The sequence below is a fragment of the Sapajus apella genome, unplaced genomic scaffold, assembly GCF_009761245.1.
Source record: "Sapajus apella isolate SASKATOON/1434 unplaced genomic scaffold, GSC_monkey_1.0 scaffold6, whole genome shotgun sequence".
In the NCBI taxonomy this organism is placed as follows: Eukaryota; Metazoa; Chordata; class Mammalia; order Primates; family Cebidae; genus Sapajus; species Sapajus apella.
Genome location: NW_022436946.1, coordinates 47,302,759 through 47,320,724, shown reverse-complemented (window position 1 = coordinate 47,320,724; position 17,966 = coordinate 47,302,759). Strand labels below are relative to the sequence as shown.

General features: G+C 33.0%; 1 protein-coding gene and 1 pseudogene across 7 annotated transcripts in view; one reads left to right on the top strand and one right to left on the bottom strand.

The window, feature by feature from the left end:
• GRIK2 (glutamate ionotropic receptor kainate type subunit 2) overlaps window positions 1-17,966 on the top strand; it is a 728,978-nt gene that overhangs the window by 659,985 nt on the left and 51,027 nt on the right. The window lies entirely within an intron of this gene.
• Window positions 2,232-5,123, bottom strand: LOC116549541 (annotated as a pseudogene).

Here is a 17,966-nt window from a genome sequence, read left to right as displayed (position 1 = left end):
ATAGTATGAGTTTGAGTGAAAAGTAATGAAGTCCTGAAAGAAAGTAACGTTTGAGAGCTAGATAAGAGAAAGATAAATGACATAAATATTTAAAAGCAGGGTTTGCAAGCTGTTAGAATATTCTTTTCCTGACACCTTCACTTTGTGACAGTACTCATTCTACTTTGCATCATCAGCAACAATGGTTGTATTCTTCTTTTGACCCCATATTTATGGAGGTGGCAATAATACTACATTTTGTTTTTCTCCCACCAAAATCATGAGAACAATTATATGAACCATTCTTATTAAGCTTTAAGAATTGAATTGCATTGAAACAATGCAATTGTTGAAACAGATGGAATTGACAATTTTCATACTAGATGATAGCGAGGGAGGACATTAAAAAAGGGATAATGCCATTTATATAAATACAAGTTGAAAAAAGTGTTTTTTGGGGGAAGGTATTTAATTCACTCTGGGACGGATCTAGTTTAAGAGGCTAGAATTATAAGTAGATGGCAATGTTAAATAAATTATTGGACATTTTGTTGTCTCTTAGGGAAGTGTCTCTATCCTTCCTAAATGTAGGAAGAAATCTCCCTACATTTTAGATAAAAGTAAGGGAAACCAATCCCATTAACACATTATTATTCAAGTTCTTAAACTGATGGTCTTACCAAGGTGACATTGATAAGAAAAGGCAGTGGTAAAACATTAAGGAAATTAAAAGTTAGAAGGCAGGGAAAAGGAAAAACAAAAACAACAACATCTTAAAGTAAATTAGAAAGGTGGAACCAAAGAAAAGTAAAGTGCTTTATGTCAAGGAGGTGGGAAGATGTCAAGAAGTCTAGCTAAAGAATCTTAAGGAACCATTGGTCTGTGACTTTAAAGCTTCAGTGTGCAAATAGGAAGGAGCAACTGGAAAGGTAAAGATAGAAAAAGACAAGAAGGTGAAAGCGTGCTTTTTGGAATGAGGAGTTGGAAGACTCAAACAGCACAGAGTGGGTAAAATTAGAAAGGAGTAGTTTTGAGAATATACGAAATAGGCATAAGCTATTTGATGGAACCAATTTTAATGGCTTCAGGAAAGTTGAAAGCAAGGTCAACTGATGACAGAGCACAACTAACAAAGTATTTCAGTGATTAAGAAAAGTAAAAAATATTTTCTATGGACACAGCAAGAGATGGGTGAAAATTATAATGAACAAAGAAGACTCATGTGACCCATCATTAATAATAAACTCTGGGAGTTTAAAGATTTGAATTCTAGCAGAAATTTTGCCTCTAAAACATGAGATGCTAATATTAGGCAAATTATTTAAGGATTCACTTTTGGCTTTTCCAGCTGTAAAATATTTTTTAACAGTACTTATCTGATCAAAATAATTTTGTGAGTCCTAATGAATCCACAGTAAACTTCTAGTGAATCATAGTGACTCTCACTGAAAGTGAGTGTTTCAGGACTTTGAAAAAGAATAGTTACTATACAGCCATTTATAATCAGAACCATACTAGTATAATATAAATCCCAAGGAAATACTTCAAAGTGTAGTGTTATACATATTTTACAAATAAATAACATGTAATATACATGTATACACACTATCCGTAGTCATAATAAATTATGTTTAAAGAACTAATTATTTATTATTGTTAAGTAACAGAAGAACAGATTTAGATCAAATTACTTCAAATTAACATTGAAAAGTATTATTGGTGTAAGTTAATTGAAATAAATTAGTAACTAGCTATTTTTAAAATGTGTATCTATGTATTAATTAGATTGGTTTTTATTATGGTTACTTGATGGTTTATGTATACATGCACTTTATGTTTTCTGAACACATAAAAAAGAATTGGCAGATATAACTAATGAGTCCTTTTTATTTTTCGTTTTTTGGCTCTGTATCACAGACTTACTTTTGTTTGCTCCATTTTGAATGGTGCCCTACTTTATCATCACTATAATGATTATTTCTTGTGGGGCTTTTATATAAATTCCAAGTTTATTCAGTTTCTACTTCCAGTTGTTTAAATTTAAAAGATTATTTGCATCTCCTGAAACTATAGTTTTTTAATTATATACATTACTTGTCTTGGCTTATTAAAATTCAGATTCATATGACTTCTGTTAAGGTTCTTTATTTATTTCCACTTCTCTCTTTGTGAATACCTTCAAAAGAAACTGCTAAAAAGAAAGAACTTCTCTTTCCACAAGTGATAGCAGAAAAGGAAAGTAATAGACTGATAAGGATTTGGATGTAAGAAAATGACATCTGGATTAATTACTACCTAAATCTTCATATTCAAAAAGTCTTTGATACTCTAAAGTTTCTTAACTGAACTAATGAATTTACTCTTGTCTATACCTATTTCCCCATTTTTGACTTCACTTTTCTAAACTCGTACTCTTTTAACTGTCTAATTTTGCTGTATATGAGTTACATGGACACACTCAACAACTATACCATATTAGGTAGGAAATCATATCCTTGTATGTGAGATGCATGGCAAAATGAGTGTATGCAATATTCTGGGGAAAGAATAAGTATTACCTTGTTTAGAAGATTTTAGAACCATGAAATACAAAAGCAGGGCATCTGCATATATAGTGCTTTTAAAACTTGAGTGTGATGTATAACTACTGCTTTATGAAAACTTAAGCAACATATATGTATACTTATAAATTATTAATTTATATATTTATAAATTAATAAACTTTATTTTAGAGCATTTTAAAGTTCACAACAATATTGAACAGCGAAAGTTCCAATATACCCACCAGTCACCACACATGCACAATCGCTCTCACTATCAATATACTGCACCAGAATGCATATATTTGTTACTATTGATCGATTTGACACTGGCACATCATTATCACTCAATGTCCCTACTTTATATTGTTTCACTCTTGATATTGTATATCATGGGTTTTGAAAAATGTCTAATGATACTTATCTACCATAATAGTGTAATACAAAATAATTTCACTGCCCTAATCCTCTGTGTTCTTCCTATTCATCTCTCCCTTCTTCTTAACCTATGACAGCCACTTTTCTTTTTACAACTCCACAGTTTTGCCTTTTCCAGAATATGATAGAGTTGGAATTATACAGTCAGTGTCTTTCAAAACTGGCTTCTTACATTTAATAATAAGAATTTGATTTTCTTCCGTGTATTTTCTTTCTTGGGTAGAGAGTTTATTTCTTTTTAATAAGTATTTTTTTCTTTGTGTTGGTGAACCTTAATTTATTTATCCACCCATTTAATGCAAAACATATTGATGGCTTTTAAATTTTGGCAATTATGAATAAAGCCACTGTAAACATTTACAAATAGGATTTTGCGTGTTCATAAGTTTTCAATTTCTTAGGGTAAATATAAAGAAACATGATTACTGGATTATATAGGAAGAGCAAGTTTAGTTTTGTAAGAACGTGTCAAGCTGTCTGCCAAAGTGTCTTCCAAAATGGCACCATTTTGCATTCCGACTAGCAACGAGTAAGAGTTCCTGTTGTTCCGCATTTTTACTAATGTTAGATGTTGTCAGTGTTCTAGATATTAGCCATTCTATTAGACATGTAGTGGAATCTTAGTGTTTTAATTTGCAATTCCCTAATTATTTATGATATTGAACAATTTTTATGGGCTTTCTTTTTATTAACATAGTTTATTTTCTCATTCAGACTTTTGTGGTATATTTTTACAAAATAGCAAACAAAATTTGGTTTTTTGTATTAATACAGAATATGTAAGACATTGAAATATATATATATGTACATATATATATGTATAATATAACATTTAAGTTATAAACACAAAGCAAATTCAGCATCACTTAAACAGCAACTATATTTTCACATAATCAGGATTGCATAAGGAGATAAACACTAAATATATAAATAGTCTTTAATGCTTTATGTCAGTTTATATTTATAAAAGTTAGTCTGGAAACTAACACCACCTACAAAAGTGATGTGCTTTAGGATACAACTTTGCCATCATGCCATAATAAAGACTTAAAATTATAGAAATCCAGAGGGAACTAATCACTACAGTGCAATTGCAGCAGATAGAACTACCTACTTATGATTTTAAGTTGAACACTATGGGAATCCAGAAGGGATGTTTTTGAATCTCCAGTTGTTGGATTCTTTATGGTCCAAACATATCTTAATTTTGGTGAGAATTATATCCCCAACTCACCAAACTGTGATAGAGGGAAGTTGCATAGGGACTTTCTTCATCTCTGCTCCCTTCTTTTAGCTTCTTGGTTGCCTGGGTTGATAACTTAATCTGCAAGTTAAGTCTCTGCAGGAAATCTCTGCCTGATACTTCCTCAGGCTGAACAGGCTGAACATCAGATTCTTGAGGAGCCACCACTGGTTCCTCTTCCTGAGAAAAACTGTTACCAACAGTTTTATTTTCTGGAGAATCAATGGAGTTAAGTCTATTTAACAACAAAGGCTTCTCTGATATAACTGGGATGTTCAGAGTTTTCTTCAGAAATATACCATCATTGGTAAACAGTTTATTGGCCCTTTTAATCTGCTCCATCGTGACATTGTACTTGAGTGCAATGTCCTGCCTGTAGGCTTACTTTCTATCTGTAGCTCTTCCTTGGTAAGGTGTCTGTTTGGATCTCTTCCCCATTTTTAAAATGAGTTGTTCATAAATTTTAAGGGTTCTCTGAATATTATGAATCATAGTCCTTTATTGGAAGGTTTCTTGCAAATATTTTTTCCCAGTCTGTATCATGGCTTCGCATTCTCTTGACATTGTCTTTTGCAGAACAAAGTTTTAAATTTTAACAAAGTCCAGCTTATGAGCTATTTCTTTTATGCATAGTGCTTTGGTGTTGTATCTAAAAAGTCATCACCACAGACAGATTTTCTCCATTGTTATCTTCTATAATTTTATAGGTTAGCATTTTATATTTCACTCCGTGATCCATTTTGTATTATTTTTTGTGAAAGTTGTAAGGTCTGTGTGTAAATTCACTTTTCTTTCTTTGAAGATTTGCTAGCTCCGTTTGCTCCATTGTATTGACTTTGTTCCTCTGTCAAAGATTAGGTGACTATATTTATGTGAGGATACTTCTGAGCTATTTATTGTGTTCTATTGATCAACTTATCTTTTCTTCACCAGTACCACACTATGTTGATTACTGTAACATTACAGTAAGCCTTGACATTGGGTAGTGTCAGTCCTCTTACTTTGTTCTTCTCTTTTTTGCTTTGAATTTAGTATTATGGGCCTTTTGCCTCTTCATATAAACTGTAGACTCAGTTTGCCAAAATGCATGTAACAATTTGCTAAGATTTTGGTTAGAATCATGTTAACCTTATAGATCAAGTTGAAAAAAACTGACACCTTGACAATATTGAGTCTTCCTATCCATGAATATGGAATATCTCTCCATTTATTTAGTTATTTTTATTGAAATCATTCATCAGAGTATTATAATTTTCCTCATATATCTTGTGCATATTTTATCAGATTTATACCTAAGTATTTCATTTTGGAGAGTGCTAATGCCAATAGTAATGTGTTTGTTTTTAATTTCAAATAACATTTGCAGGTACATAGGAAAACAACTATCATTTATATATTAACTTTGAATCCTAAAACCTTTTTCTAATTGTTTATTAGTTCAAAGAATGGGTTGTAGGTATGTGGCCTTATTTCTGGATTCTCTATTCTGTTCTATTGATCTACGTGTCTCTTTGGGTACCAGTACCATCCTGTTTTGGTTACTGTAGCCTTGTAGTATAGTTTGAAGTCAGTAATGTAATGCTTCTAGCTTTATTCTTTTTGCTTAAGAGTGCCTTGACTATTCAAACTCTCTTTAGGTTCTATGTGAATTTTAATTTTATTTTTCTAGTTCTGTGAAGAATGTTATTGGTAGCTTAATCAGAATAGAGTGAATCTATAAATTGCTTTGGACATTTGCCATTTTAATGATGCTGATTTTTCCTTTCTATGAGTATGGAATGTTTCTTCATTTGTTTGTGTCATCTTTGAAGTTGTTTACCAACTTACTGAGCTTTTGGGCTGAGAACGTGGGGTTCTCTAGATATAGAATCATGTCATCTACAAACAGGGATACTTTTACTCCCTCTCTTCCAACTTGGACATCTTTTACTTTTTTCCATTGCCTCATTGCTCTAGTCATGACTTCGATACTGTTTTGAATAGGAGTGGTGAGAGAGGGCATCCTTGCCTTGATCTGATTTTCAAGGAGAATGCTTCCAGCTTTTGCCTATTTATTATGATGTTGACTGTGGGTTTGTCATAGATGGATCTTATTATTTTAAGTATGTTCCTTTGATACCTAATTTGTTGAGAGTTTTTAACATGAAGAGATGTTGAATATGATTGAAGCCTTTTCCTCATCTATTTAGATAACCATGTGGTTTTATCTTTAGATTATTTTTATATGATGAATCGCATTTATTGATTTGTGTATGCTGAACCAACCTTGTATCCCAGGGAAAAAGCCTACTTCACTGTGGTGGATTAGCTTTTTGATGTGCTGCTGTATTCAGTTTGCTAGTATTTTGTTGAGGATTTTGCATCAGTGTTCATCAAGGATATTGTCCTAAAGTTTTCTTTTTATTGTATCTCTGCCAGGTTTTGGTATCAGAATAATGCTAGCCTCATAGAACAAGGTAGGGAGGAGTCCTTCCTCCTCAATTTTTTGAAATAGTTTCAGTAGGAATGGTATCAGCTCTTCTTTGTACATCTAGTAGAGTTTGGTTGTGATTCTATCTAGTCCTGGGCTTGTTTTTTAGTTGATAGGCTATTTATTACTGATTAAATTTTGGAGTTCATTTTTCTTCTTTCAGGGAATTAATTTCTTCCTGGTTTAGTTTTTGGAGGTTGTATCTGTCCAGTAATTTATCCATTAATTTATCAATTTCTTCTAGATTTTCACATGTGTGCAAAGAGGTGTTCATAATAGTCTTCTATTATGTATTTCTGTGGGTCAGTGATAATATTTCTCTCATTATTTCTCATTGTGGTTATTTGAATCACCCCCATTCTCCTTTATTAGTCTAGCCAGTGGTCTACTTACTGTGTTAATTTTTTTTTTTTTTTCAAAAGACCCACTCCAGCTTTCATAGATCTTTTGAATAACTTTTTATGTCTCAGTTTCCTTCAGTGTAGGTCTGATTTGGGTTATTTCTTGTCTTTTGCTACTTTGGGGCTTGGTTTTCTCTTGTTTCTCTACTTGTTTTAGAGGGGATGTTAGGTTGTTAAGTTGAGTTCTTTCTAACATTTTGATGTGGACATTTAAAGCTATAAATGTGTCTGAGAAATTCTGTGTCTCAGAAATTCTGGCATGTTATATCTTTGTTCTCATTAGTTTCAAAGAACTTCTTGATTTCTGCCTTAGTTTCATTATTTACCTCAAAGTCATCCAGGAACATGTTGTTTCATTTCCATCTAATTCTATGGTTTTGAGCAGTTTTCTTAGTCTTGAATTCTATTTTGTTGTGCTGTGGTCCATGAGAGTTGTTGATATGACAGAGGGTTATTTTGCATTTTCTGAGTATTATTTTATATCTGATTGTGTAGTTGATTTTAGAGTATATGCCAAGCAAAAATGAGAAGAATGTATATTCTTCTGTTGTTTGGGGGTGGAGAGTTCTGTAGGTGTCTTTCTGATGCATTTGGTCAACTGATGAATATCTTTCAAGTCCTGAATATCTTTCTTAATTTTCTTCCTCAGTGAACTAGCTGTTACCATCAGTGAGGTGTTGAAATCTCCCACCATTATTGTGTGGGAATCTAAGTCTTTTTGAATGTCTCTAAGAACTTGATTTAGGAATCTAGGTGCTCCTATGATGGGTGCATATATATTTATTATAGTTAGTTCTTCTTGTTGAATTGAACACTTTACTATTATGTAATGCCCTTCTTTGTTTTGTTTTGTTTTTATATCTTTGTTGGTTTAAAGTATGTTTTGTTTGAAATTAGAATTGTACCCCCTGCATTTTTCTTTTTTTTTTCCCTCTTGCTTAGTAGATTTTTCTTCATCCCTTTATTTGAGCCAATTAGTGTCACTGCATGTGAAATGGGTCTCTAGAAGATAGCATATAATTGGATCTTACTTACTTCTTTATCCAGTTTGCCACTCTGTGCCTTTTAGCTGGAAGCATTAGCCCATTTACATTCAAGGTTAGTATAGATATGTGTGGATGCACAATCCTACACGAGAGCTTTGCCCTACTGCTAACACCACTACCAGTACAGATGCACATACAGTTGTCAGCAAGGTCCCTGCCCCCCAACGCATACTGCCACTGTTGCTGACAATTGACACCAAAGATATTCAGGACTTGAAAGATATTCAACAGTTGACCAAATGTATCAGAAAGAACTCTACAGAACTCTCCACCCCAAAACAACAGAAGAATATACATTCTTCTCATCTTCGCTTGGCATATACTCTAAAATCAACTACACAATCAGATATAAAACAATCCTCAGCAAATGCGAAAGAACCCCCTGTCACACCAACACCTGCACAGAGGCCTGCACCCTGGCACCCATTAGCACTCTATAGCAGTAAGCATGTAACTCACCGTGCTGCTGCTGCCACGGCTTCTGGTACATGCAAATGAGTACATATCCCACTGCCACTGCCCTATGATGTGCTTTGGTTGGTACCATCCTTCAAAGTGTTGTGACCAGTCTTCCAGGATTACTTCAGCCCCTCCAACAGGTTCCTAACCTTGAGGAACAAGAAATCAAAGTCATGGCCTAATATCAATGGGCCCCCATCCAGATTTAGAAAATCCAGTCCAGGATTCCTGAACTAAGGCTTGGGATCCTTAAATCTTTCAGTAATGAAGCCAGTTCACCGAACCCATCTTATACCACAATCAATCTCCCAAAGTCATCAAATAGGATACAAGAAAAAAAATCCTAAGGACAGCAGCTTTAACTACTGAAGGAACGTCAGCCCACAAAGTTGTAAAAGAACCAGCACAAGAACTCTGACAACTCAGAAAATTAGGGTGTCTTGTTTTCTCCTTATGACCACACTAGTTGTCCAACAAGGATTCTTAACTGGGGTGATATTGCTAAAATGACATAAGTAGAATTCAGAGTATGAATAGGAATGAAGATCATCAAGATTCAGGAGAAGATTGAAACCCAATATAAAGAAGTTAAGACAATAAAACATTCCAAAAGCTGTCAGATAAAATAGCTAGTATAGAAAAGAACATAACCAATCTGATACAGCTGAAAAACACACTTTAAGAATTTTATACTGCATTTGCAGGTATTAGTAGCAGAATAAACCATTCTGAGGAAAGAATCTCAGAGCTCAAAGACTGTTTTTCTAAAATAAGAGAGTCAGATAAGAATAATGATTAAAAAAAGAATGAAAAGGGCCAAAAAAAAAAAAAAACCTCCAAGAAATATGGGATTAGGTAAAAAGCCTGAATCTATAATTCATTGGTGTCCCTAAAAGAGATAGAATAAAAGCAACTTGGAAAACATATTTCAAGATATGATCCATGAGAACTTCCGCAATCTAGCTCAAGAGGCCAACATTCAAATTCAGGAAATGAAGAGCTCACAAAATGCTTCACAAGAAGATTATCCCAAGAAACATACTCATCAGGTTTTCCAAGGTCAAAATGAAAAAAAAAAATTTAAATGCAGCTAGAGAGAAAGGACAGATTGCTTGCAAAGGGAAGCCCATCAGACTAAAAGTGGATACTTCAGCAAAAACCCCTATGAGCCAGAAGAGATGGGGCCTCATATTCAACATTCTTAAAGAAAATAACTCTCAACCAAGAGTTTCATATCCAGCTAAAATGAGCTTTATAAGCAAAGGAAAAATAAGATCCTTTCCAGACACACAAATTCTGAGGGAATTCATTACCTTTAGACCTGCCTTACAAGAGCTCCTGAAAGAAGCACTAAACCTGAAAAGAAAAGACAATTACCAGTCACTACAAAACACACTTGTGTCCCTAGACCACACAAATAAGTTGGCCTATAAACAGCTGACAACATGATGACAATAAAACAACCACACAAACAAGGTGTCAGGAGATGGAGAGAGAGACAGGGGAACTGCTAAACCTTTTTAAACCATCAGCTTTTGTGAGAAGTCAGTCACTCTCATGAGAACAGTATGGTGGAAAACGTCTGCATGATCCAATTACCTCCCCACCAGGTCCCTCCCTTGACATCTTGGGATTACAATTCCAGATGAGACTTAGGTGGGAACATAGAGTCAATCATATCAATTGCATATGATATGCCTAGGTGTAGTTTTTTTGTTTGGTTTGGTTTCTTATCTATTCTGCTTTGTGTTCTCTGTACTTCATGGATATGTAGTTTGATGTCTGACATTAACTTGAGGACAATTCCTAGACATTATTGCCTTATATATTGTTTCTGTTTCTTTCTCTCTTTCTTCTCCTTTTACTATTCTTATTATGTGCATATAATATATGTTATAGTTTTCTCACAGTTCTTAGATATTTTGTTCTGTTATTATTTTTCAGTAGATTTCTCCCTTTACTCTTCAGTTTGAGAATTTTCCATTGTTGTAATTCTCAAATTTAGAGATTCTTTCCTCAGAGGTGTCCAGTCTACTATTGAAACCATGAAACTATCATGCTTCATTAATTTATAATGCTTTTGATCTCAAGCATTTATTTATTAGAATTTCTATCCCTCTGCTTACATTTCTTTATTAGAATTTCTATCCCTCTGCTTATCAGTCTGTTCTTGCTTGATGTTTACTTTTTTCACCAAAGGCCATAGAAAAATATTCATAGATTTTAGGAGTTCTTGGCCTGATAATTCCAAACTTACTGCCGTATCTGACTCTGGTCCTGGTGATTGTTTAGTTTCTTCAAATTTGTTTTTGTTTGTTTGTTTGTTTTCTGGTATTCCTTGTGACTCTTTGTTGAAAGGCAGACATGAGGTACTGGGTAAATGTAACTGTAGTAAATAGGCCTTTAGTAATGTAGTAGGAAGATATAAGGGGACGGTAACTTTTTCCAGTCCTATTATTAGATCTCAGGCTTTTGGTGAGATTTTGCTCCTGGTTTGTGAACTTCACTAGTGCCTCACAGGCCCCATCTCTGTTTTAGGTGGGGCAGAATGACCAAAAGGAGCTTGAATTGTGTTGTTTCCCTTCTACTATATGGAAGAATAGAGAGAGCTTGAATTGGTTATTTTCCTTCTCCTAAATAGGTTAGACTCATATAACCCCAGCAGTTTAGGCTCTGGTGATAGAGTTTCTCCTGAGGACTGGCCTTGTTGAAAAGGATAGTAAATATACTGTGAAGTATTTCAAAATAGGTCCAACATCATGACTGGGTTCCCCTAGAATTTCTTTATCTTTTAGTATCCTCCCACTTCTAGCACCCAGCAATTCATCAATTAATTATCTGTTTAGGATTTTCCACCCCAGTGGTATTTGTCCCCATTGAGGTTTCCGCCCATAGGTTTCTACTTCAGTAATCTATCTGGCTCTCTAATGTTAGGGGCAGCCATTTGCCCTGTGACATCTCTTCTATAAAAGATCTAAAAAGTGTTGTTGACTCTTCAGGTTGTTTAGCTTTTTACTTGATAAGATGTAATAAAGACTTTTGAGTGCCTTATGTCCTGGGCTGGAAGCAATATTTTTAAAAATGGCAATGTTTCCAGGAAAGACTAAGGAAATCTTCATGTTTAATGATTGTATTAAGAATGCAGCTTTTTTTAAAAAGTAAGCAAAACAAAATGTTATTTGAGACATTCCAATGGCATTTTTTTTGTTGTTGTTGCTTAAAATAAACTTTCAATTATTTTTTCTGTGAAAGGGTTTGAAATCATAGTTCTATACTATGTTTTCGGTTGGCTATATGAACTTTTAAAAATAGATAAAATTTGTATTGGTTTTATTTAAATAGATTTTTGTTAGTAGCATTTGCTCTGGCAAATCAGTTGGTTATGTTAGCAGTTCTGCTTACTTTTATCAAGTCAAAATGATGTATCAGCTGAAATTTAAGGCTAGAGTCAGTCAAACTGCCATCTCAAAACTTGTCTTTACCATCTGGTTTGATACCTTCTTGACAAATATTTTTGATGGATGGTGTTAGAGGAAACTCCTCATCTGTAAAGGCAGCGTCCCTGGACATCTGCAACTTTTTTAGAATCAACAGAAGTGCTCTGGTGAAGTAGCTGTGACATCTACCTCAGCAAATGCTGAAATTATGCTAAGTGTAAAATGCACTTCCTCTTTCTACTGCAACTGCTGTATTGGGAAAATTTACTATCACAATGAACCCAGACTAACGCTCTTACTCAGATGCTCACATTTTATTATGAGTGCTCAAACAACTCCCTGCCTTTCCAGAAAGGAGTGCAGTTATATTTCACAGGTGGGAATTTACTCTTCAGATTTCCTAACTGTGTGAGGTACAAGCTTTCTCTGTGTCAACCTATACACGGGATTTATGTCATTCTTTTCAGTTTGTCACTTTTCAACCAGTTTAGGATTATGAGCTTTATTTCACACACACACACACACACACACACACACACACACACACACACACACACACACAAGCCACCCAAGGCAAAGGAGTACTGGGAATCACAGCAAGAACATTGCTGTCTTCATTGCTCTCTTCTAACAAATTATCCTTAACCTATCTACTCTTAATCTTTTAAAATCATCTTTATATATCCCTTTGTAAATTAATCATCTAACTGCTTCTAGATCCCCTACTATGAAATGTCTAATGGTTGCCTATTTCATATTTACTTAGTGTGTTATGTTCATGATTTCTTTGTGCATCAACTGAAATGTCTAATTTATCATCATATTCCTATACAGTTGTTAAAGAATTTTTAGACAGATGTAGTTTTTTAAAAAAATATGTTTTCTATTATATAAAGATGTTTAGTTAAGAAGAAACCTCTGTAGGTTAAAAAGACTATATTGTGTAGAAATAAGGTAGAGTTCTTACAGGAAGTAAATGGCATTCCACAGAGGAAGCATTTCAGCAGCCTGACTTTGATGTGATTGCTAAAAAATCTCATAGATTTTTCATTTTGGAATTGTTTTTAGAATACCCTTGCTTATGATACAAGAACTAGTTTCTTTATTTATATGTTAAATAAAAAAATAATCAGTGATATATGTTAAAACATTGTAGGGCAGACTTTATTCAGGATCTCTGGTAGAGTTACAGGGACCGCTGTAATGGGATATTTAGTAGGGAAGAGATATTGGGCTCAACTCTGAATACTTCATGGGCAAGTAGAAATTTACAGCCATGGAGCAGAGTGAGGGTCAGTGGGTGAAAAATTACTAAATGGAAATATCAGGGTAAGGAGATTCTGGCTAAACCAACCTAAGAAGATTCTGCTGAACACAGGCCAAAGTGATCAGACTTTCCTTACGAGATGATAAAGAATGAGGAGCTCAATGAGATATTTTAGGTCATTCATTGGATATTAAAGATGAGAACTTCTTGCTAAACTAACTTAACAGGGTTCTTTGCTAAAACTGGATTTTATAAAGAAGTTCATAGATATGCCTAGGTGAAGGTTCAAAAGTCTTGGTAAATTTTGATCAGAGAATATTTGTCAGTAGCTATTCCTGCTTTTAGAATAATAAAAAGATAGAATATGACTTGTGCATTATTTTACTTAAAATGCTGTGACATGTTTCAAAAAGAAAATCTATCCTAATATTAGATTTGTTATTAATGAGGATATTCAGATGGAAGAGTATAACATCTGAAGGCAATTTCAAAAGAGAAACTTGAAACATTCGAGCAAATTTAAAATAAAGTGACTATTTTGAAAATGGAGCAGTGTCTTACATGTATAAACTTGAGAACATTCACATAAAAAGAAGTTGTTTTAAATTTTCATTCTATAAGAAACCATGTGCTTCTTAGACATGGTCACAAAGGTCATATGGGAAGTAAAGATGGTAAGAAATATTCTAATGAAAATAATATTGCTTTTTAAAAAATATTTCATGTTTTATGTTGGTTTTCTCAGGAAGGATAGAAAATCTGAATGATAAACAGTTAAAGTAAAAGCTCAAATACTATCGTATTACAGTCTAAGATGTTATTATTACTAGCATTGATTCCCCAGTTATTAAATGTCAGAGTAAATAAATACTTTGCTTTTATAAAATCCTGAAAAGGAAATAAATGTGAGTACTGAAATTTTATTTCATAGAAAACTGAGGGTAAACTAGTCCTTCATTTTTAATTTATCTGATAATGGATGGTTAAAATAATACACATTATAAGATGAATAATTATGTAAATTATATTACAAATAATCCATCTACATTATGACTGAACTTTAGTTTTATTTCAGATAATATTTATATTTAATACTGTTTTCACTAATGCTATTCACTAGCTTTCAGATAGTAGTTTGCTAATTAATATTTAAAGTAAAATATTAGAATCCGTTAATAATAATAGAGATGATATCCTAGAGTTTTACTGTTTTGTCTTTCAGAGACTTATTAGTATTTTTTCAGACTCCTATATTATATTCAATTTTCTCTCTGCACCATATTTTTGGGTGATGTTTCCTTTATTTAACTAAATTCATCCATATCTAATTATCACACATTTTTGGTCACAGTTGAGTTCCCCTGTTTTTGTAATAAGAAGGTTGAATTATAATTATAATTTCTTTAAAGTGTCCTTGAAACTTCAACTCAATCTGAAATGAATTTTGAATTTTAGAAGTTAGTTTTGTGAGTGGGAGTGACTTTTATTATAAGTAGTAGCATATACCTTTGTTCACTTGTTTCAAACATAGCATGGCCAAAATATTAATACATTTGAAAACAAAGCTATTATATAAATATGTCAACATTTTCTTGATTTTTAAAATGGTAGATTTACATATTCATACAAATAATTTATATTATTTTAAAACTTCACTGGCATTATCAAGCATAGTTCTCCCATTGGTTCTTAAAATTCATTTTCTTTTCCTTTTAAATGAGTTTGGCTATATAATACACACATACACACACACACACACACACATACACACACATATATATTTATATATAAAAATTTGACAAATAACTTCTGTACATATAACTGGGTAAATTTCAAAATGGAGTACATAAATAATAAAAAAAAACTCTATACACAGTTGTTAAATGAATTAAAGGCATGACATATTTCTCAGTGAAGTAATTATTTCTCATTCTAAAATTTGATAAAGTTGGCTAATTAAATACAAACATACACAGGCTCACACATACATTTTCTGTGACTACACATTGAGAGCCTGGTTTATTAGTTTCTTTTGTATACTATTGAAACATATATCTTGGTAATCCAGAAGTGAGTAGGCTATGATTGTGCCGCTGCATTCCAGACTGTGTGGCAGAGTGAGAGCATGTCTCTAAAAGTAAATAAATAAATAAATAAATAAATGTGTCTTCATGCAAATGAACTTGAATACATTTTCATGATTGATTTGAATGTTTTCTTCAGCTATTCTATGATAAATTTTTGCACAGTTTATATACTGTTAGAATTAAGAAAGATGTAGTATTGATGTTTTTCTGAAGATACATCTTCAATAATATATTTTTTATGACCTAGTGTTCCATAGCCATTGTACCTTCATCACTTCTTAGCTCACTTCATTCATTTCTTCAAATATTTATTGAGCAAATGGGTAGACAACTAGCTCTATCTGCTGGAGCTTTGCCATCAGTTATTATTTTCATTTTTAATCTTTAGCATAATAGGGAGCCATGTTTTCTGTCTTAAGAGTGACATAGAGCCATACAAGTGAGTTAATAAAGTATGGGTTGATATGATCAAGTTTGAGATTTAGGAAAACAATGCTGGCTCAGTGTAGGGAACAGACTGAAAGTGAAGTGGTGGATATGAGAATAGTTGTTAGAGTGTTACAAGAATGCAGGAGTGGTTGAGAGAATGGCATGCTGGAGAGTGGTAAAGTAACCTGTGTCCAAAAAATTAATTTAAATTTAAAATCTATGGTGATCATTCCTTTATTTTTTCTCAGATTTATTACACTAAGGAATCTAATGGACTAGTTAGAAAATAAGGAAATGAAACCATGAAGAAAATTTTTTAATTCTGTTTAGATGGGAAAGAAAGCATGATAACTACTGGAGACAGTATGTTAAGTAGAGGAAAGAAAAATAAGACCTAAAAGGCTTGAATATGTTTAAATGTTGTCAGAAATAAAGAGAGTGGTAAAAGAGAAATAATTGTGTAAGATTCCTGTAAATGGTGTACGAATGTGATGGAATTTAAAGCAGAAAATGAAGGATGTGCTGTGGCTGGTGGGGTAACAAACACAATGAGGAGAGATTTTGACATACCATCTTTGACCTAAGGAGGTTTTGGAGTGATTGATTGTTGAGTGTATTTCCGTACATGGTTTTATTTTTCTCTGTAAAGTAAAAGCAAGGTTAACTACTAAAATTGAGTTGAGTCCACAGAAAGTTGTGAGTGTCAGGAAAGGAGAAATGTGAAATAGACTTTGTAGAGAATAAGTTGAAAGAAATAGTAAGCTTTCTGAACAAGGTTGAACATGTACCTTAGTTTCACTATTGTTAGTATCACTTATTCCAGCTGCTTCAGATTCAGAAGACATTGATAATTGAGTTACTCTAGGGTTAGGGTTGGACTAGACAGTTCAAAGGAAAGAGAGTTTAGTAAGTTTAAGATAATGGCAAAAGTAAAATTGAGATTATATATCATGGAAAATCATCTGAACATGCTATAATATAAAAAAGTAGAAAAATCTAATGAATTGTAATACTGTAGGTCTTTAATGGTCATGAGGCTCCAGTGGGTTTCGAAAATATTATCAGTAAAGAAGCTGAATAAGCAAAGTGGGGAGAAAAAGAGTCTAAAATCTTAGAGCAGGAAAGGTTGAGTAACTCATTCGGAAAGTAAAATAAACTCAGGTGTTTAAAAACAGCATTATGTGACCACAACTGGCTGAAGCACTAAGAAAATTATTGGTAATGATTTTGAATGACTGGCAAGTCACTCCAAGTCCTGTGTGAAGGGCACTCTGTCAAGAACTCTGAGTGACTGTCAGTTTCAAGCTGGTGAAGCAGAAGCAGTAGTATGCTGAAAATGACTTGTACTGACTTTCAGGAATTAAATTTTCAGAAATTTTATATTTTGTCTGACATAATAGCTTTAGCTTAAAATCATTAATAATGTATATAAAATCAGCAAGGACCACAAATAACAATAAAGCAAATAAAAATCATCAAACACTACAAATCAGGGCAAATCTCCCTTTTTCAGAGAGACAATTGTTGAACATTCACTAGTTCATCACTGAGGAGATGCAAACATCTGTATCCAGGAAATGAATAGAAGACTATAGTAAAATAAATCAGGTAGTAAGATTGAATGGTATGAAACTTAAAAGAACAGGGTTTTGTATCTTTGCTTGCTTTCAAGAGGAGCGTGGAATGTGATGATCTAGAAGTAGGACAGAAACAAGACGGACATATTTTATTTCTCATTCTTGATATTTGTGGAGTGTGAAATACTTTTTTCATTAATGTATTAAAGCTGTACTTAAATAGAGTTTAAATTTATGTAAAGCAATAATGTGGCTATCTTTCTGTTTTGTTTTAAAGCTGGGTCAGATATATATATTTTTTTCCTTATTGAATTAAGCTATAAACAGAATCTGAGAGATAGGACTACATGTTTAATTATTCTTAAACTGATTTGATCATAAATAAATTAAATAAAATTAAATTAAAAATTAAAAAGAACAAAAATAAATAAATATTAATAGACATATAGACAATCTCCACTGAAAAATATCTTGGCATTTATATAGCCTAATCCTTTCATTCCACATTGAACAAATTGACTTCTAGAGAGATAAACTTACTCACCACAGATCATTTAGCTTGGCAATACTAGAGTCGAAAGTAACATGCCTCT